The sequence below is a fragment of the Malus domestica genome, chromosome 06, assembly GCF_042453785.1.
Source record: "Malus domestica chromosome 06, GDT2T_hap1".
In the NCBI taxonomy this organism is placed as follows: domain Eukaryota; kingdom Viridiplantae; phylum Streptophyta; class Magnoliopsida; order Rosales; family Rosaceae; genus Malus; species Malus domestica.
The window spans coordinates 3,313,361-3,318,307 of NC_091666.1; the positions used below are offsets into that span (position 1 = coordinate 3,313,361).

At 41.2% G+C, this 4,947-nt stretch overlaps 1 long non-coding RNA gene across 1 annotated transcript; it reads left to right on the top strand.

Annotated features, from left to right (window-relative positions):
- Positions 1 to 3,141: 3,141 nt before the first annotated feature.
- On the top strand, positions 3,142 to 4,947 carry LOC139196982 (uncharacterized). The gene is made up of 3 exons (XR_011581910.1): positions 3,142 to 3,269; positions 3,821 to 3,887; positions 4,712 to 4,947. It is a non-coding gene; the product is annotated as an uncharacterized lncRNA (long non-coding RNA).

Here is a 4,947-nt window from a genome sequence, read left to right on the forward strand (position 1 = left end):
CCCTTGCCTCGTATAGATGATTTGTTTGATCAGCTCAAAGGTGCCTGTGTGTTTTCTAAGATCGATTTGAGGTCTGGGTATTATCAATTAAAGATTAAAGATGAGGATGTTCATAAAACAGCTTTCAGAACTCGTTATGGGCATTATGAGTTTTTGGTGATGCCATTTGGATTAACGAACGCTCCTGCAGCTTTCATGAGATTGATGAATGAAGTATTCCAGGAATATCTTGACAAGTTTGTTATTGTTTTTATTGATGACATCCTGGTATATTCTAAGTCGGAATCAGACCATATTCGACATCTTAACTTGGTGTTAAGGAAATTGAGGGAACACCGGTTATATGCCAAATTTAGTAAATGTCAATTTTGGCTGGATCAAGTGGCATTTTTGGGACATGTGGTATCAGCTCAAGGAATTCAAGTGGATCCTCAAAAGATAGCAGCAGTGGAAAATTGGGAACAACCTCGAACGGTCACTGAGGTGCGGAGTTTTCTTGGTTTGGCAGGTTATTATAGACGGTTTGTTCAAGACTTTTCTATGATTGCCTTGCCATTAACGAAGTTAACCAGGAAGGATGTTAAGTTTGAGTGGGATGAAAGTTGTGAGCAAAGTTTCCAACAGTTGAAGTATTGCCTTACTCATGCACCTGTGTTAGTACTTCCTGATGATAATGGTAACTTCGAGATCTATAGTGATGCTTCTTTGAATGGTTTGGGTTGTGTTTTGATGCAGCATAGTAGAGTGATTGCCTATGCTTCTAGGCAGTTGAAGACTCATGAAAGAAACTATCCGACTCACGATCTTGAGTTGGCAGCTATTGTGTTTGCTTTGAAGATTTGGAGACATTATCTCTATGGCGAGAAATGTAAGATCTTTACCGATCATAAAAGCCTTCAGTACCTTTTCACTCAGCATGATCTTAATCTTCGTCAGAGAAGATGGTTGGAATTGTTAAGTGATTATGATTGCACGATTAAGTACCATCCGGGTCGTGCAAATGTGGTAGCTGATGCTCTGAGTAGAAAACCTCAAGGGCGACTTAATGCTTTGTATGCCAGTCGTGTTCCTCTTCTGGCAGAGTTGAGATCTACTGGAGTAGAGTTAGAATGGGAAGAGCAAAGTGAAGCTTTTCTTGCCAATTTTCAAGTCAAGCCAATTTTAATTGATCGGGTGCTTGCAGCTCAATCGTGGGATGAAGAGATTCAAGAATTGATCAATTTAAGAAATGAAGGGAAGAAGAAAGATCTCAAGATCCGAGGATCAGATGGTATGCTTATGCAAGAGAACAGGATGTATGTGCCTAATAATGAGGAACTGAAGAAGGAAATCTTGGATGAAGCACATTGTTCGGCTTATGCTATGCACCCAGGAGGAACTAAAATGTATCATACCATTCGACCATTCTATTATTGGCCGGGTATGAAGAGGGAGATTGCAGAGTATGTGAGTAGGTGTATTGTCTGCCAGCAGGTTAAGGCTGAAAGAAAGAAGCCGTTTGGGAGATTGCAACCACTTCCCGTTCCCCAGTGGAAATGGGAGAATATAACGATGGATTTTGTGTATAAGCTGCCACGTACACAAAATGGTTTTGATGGCATTTGGGTGGTTGTAGATCGACTTACCAAATCAGCACATTTTATTCCAGTAAGGGAGAAGTATTCTTTAAATAAGTTGGCTCAGTTATTCATATCGAAGGTTGTAAAGTATCATGGTGTCCCAGTGAATATTATTTCTGATCGAGATCCAAGATTTACTTCTAAGTTTTGGATAGCTTTTCAAGAAGCTTTGGGTACTAGATTGCTTTACAGTACAGCTTATCATCCACAGACAGATGGTCAGTCAGAGAGAACTATTCAGACACTCGAGGATATGTTGAGATCCTCTGTGATGCAATTTGGTGATTCTTGGCATGATCGCTTGGATTTGATGGAGTTTGCCTACAATAATAGTTTTCATTCGAGTATTGGAATGTCTCCATTTGAAGCACTTTATGGTAAAGCTTGTCGTACGCCATTATGTTGGTCAGAGGTTGGTGAAAGAATACTTGAGGGCCCAGAGATTGTGGATGAGACTACTCAGAATATTCAGGTAATTAAGTCTAACCTGAAAGTGGCCCAGGATAGACAAAAGAGCCTAGCGGATCGACATACCACGGACAGAATGTATAATGTGGGCGACTATGTTTTTCTGAAATTATCGCCTTGGAGAGGTGTGGTTCGCTTTGGAAAGAAAGGAAAGCTAAGTCCCAGGTACATTGGACCTTATGAGATCACTGAGAGGATTGGTGAAGTTGCTTACAGGTTGGAGCTACCTCCAGAGTTGTCTAAGGTACATAATGTGTTCCATGTCTCGATGCTTCGGCATTATGTGTCAGATCCTTCACATGTGATTCCTCCTCAACCATTGGAAATTAATCCGGATTTGACATACGATGAGGAACCAGTGACTATACTGGATTGGAAAGATAAGACCTTGAGGAATAAGACCGTGAGCTTGGTAAAAGTATTGTGGAGGAACCATTCAGCGGAAGAAGCTACTTGGGAGACAGAAGATCGGATGAGAGATATGTATCCGAGGTTATTCTATGACTTTTGATGTTCTGGTTAGTGATTGGAATTTCGGGGACGAAATTCTATAAGGAGGGGAGATTGTCACAGCCCGTCCCAGAATTTCAATTACCGAGGACGTGAAATTACTAAAACGCCCTTAAACGGGATTAAGGTGCGTAAATTTGGTATTTGTTTTACACTAAGATCCTAAACTAGGGTTAGAATTATATTAGTATGTGTTAATTTATCTGTGTTTGGACTTTAGGTGGGACCCTACCCCCTAAATCATTCCCTAATCTCTGGATCCATGTCTCATTCTCTCTCTCTTCCTCGTCTCTCCCTCAGTCTCTCTCACACTCCCTCAGAAACACTCTCTCTCTCTCTCTTACTCTCGAACTCACTCAAGCTCTCGGACAAACACCAAGAACAATCACAATCCTACACCAACGTCCGATCTAAGATCACCACGACACTCCTTAGGACCTCACGAGCACGGGAATACCAGTTTTAGGTAAGTTCTATTTCGAGAACCCTAGTTTTAAAACACCCCGTGTAATGGCACTGTTCACGAACTTAATTTTGGTTGTGTTTTAGGCTAAAGCAAAGATCACCACGAGTCTTAGGAAGTTCCAAGGAGGCTCGGAGTGCCTCGTTTGATCAAAATGGACGTCGGGATCGTCGGGTTCGAGTTTGGCCGAAATTGAAGAATTTTGAAAGGTTTGATCTTGTTGTTTTTAGGCCTTAAAACCCTTCCAACGTGTTAGTACATGTTAAATGCTTCATTTTGGTATAAAATTCGAAGAAATTGGTTGAAAAACGAAGGAGAATAGTGGATTTGAAAAAGTTTCCAGAAACCGGCGAATAGTCGCCGGCGACCGGTGACTCGCCGGAGAAGACAGGGAATCTTCCGTCAAGTTTGACGGAATATTCCGACGCCGTTAGTTAACTTTAACGGAAACTGTTAGTTTTTAACGGAATATACTAGGATTTGACGGAATATTCCCTAACGCCGTTCACTGTGCCGTCAGTGTGCCTGGCACGTGGCCGCGCGTGGGCCGCGCGTAGGTCCGTGCCACGTCAGGCGCGTGGGGGCGCGTGAGGACTCCAAAAATTATTTTAAAAATTTGGGGATGATCCTGAGGTTGTTTAGGTCACTGTGGTATATTCATATACCCAATTTGAGCATCGTATGAAGAATTAATTACCTAGTTTGGTTTAGGTGCGTTAAATGTGCATTAAATGATTGTTTTAAGTTATTTCACTTCTAGGTGGAACATTTAACGAGGACGAGCACATCCAGGGGCGTCAAGGGGGTTACGACCCGGCGACATACCAGTGAGTGGGCATTTGTTTTTATATATACCTATATACTCGATTTCCCCAGAAATCAAATTTAAATGAAAAGTATATTGAAATGAAATGAAATATGATGTGATTGCCATGCATAGAATATTATGGATATTATGAACTGTCGTATGATGCATATATGTATGATGGTGCTGTGGAAGCACAGGTAAGTATTTAATTAATATTATGATGATGATGATGATATATTGAGCTCATATCCTGCACCATGGTTTAGTGCTTATAGTATTCACCGCATCGCACGCTCGCCTTGGATCCAAGTAGATGCTGGTCGTATAGTCCACGCGGAGTGGGTACGACGGGCCAGTCGTAGAGTGTTAGTGAGATTATGACTGGTGGGTGACCTTAGGTTATTGTATACAGATGATTGATGAGAGAAGCACTAGAGCGAATATTACCATGAGTCGTTCAGACTACATTAGGTGGTTCCGACTTATGTGCAGAAGGTCGGACAGGTCACGCGGAGTGACTCCGGCAGAGTGAGATTGATAGATGTTGAGCTCTAGGTTCAATCGTTCAGGGCTATTAGAGGGCCTCCGATTGATTTCTATCTTTTACCTGATTATATTATGTTAATGCATTCATACTAAACTGTTGAAATTGGCATGGTACATTTCTTTATTGAATCTGTTATAAGATTGATGATTGAGACAGTTGAGATATATATGCTATATACTATTTTTCTGGGAAAGTATACAGGTTTTCCAAAAAGGGGTTATAATTGTGGATTTGTGAAATGATTTGGAAAAGCTTTATTTTCGCCCACTCACGTTTTCTGTTTTTCGCCCCTCCAGGTTCTAGTTGATAGTTGAGGCGTTGGTGGCCTACGAGGACTGCTTCGGCGTTCTGACAGACTAAATAAATGTAGGATTCACCCGAGGGTGTTGTAAATTAGTTATGTTCCTACTTGACTGCACCTAGATGCTTATGCTCTGTTTATGTGTGTTTAGTACACTCTTATGCACATAGAATGCTAGGTTGTAAATAACTGCAATTAGTGGTTTTCGTTAATTCGTATTTTATTATTAAA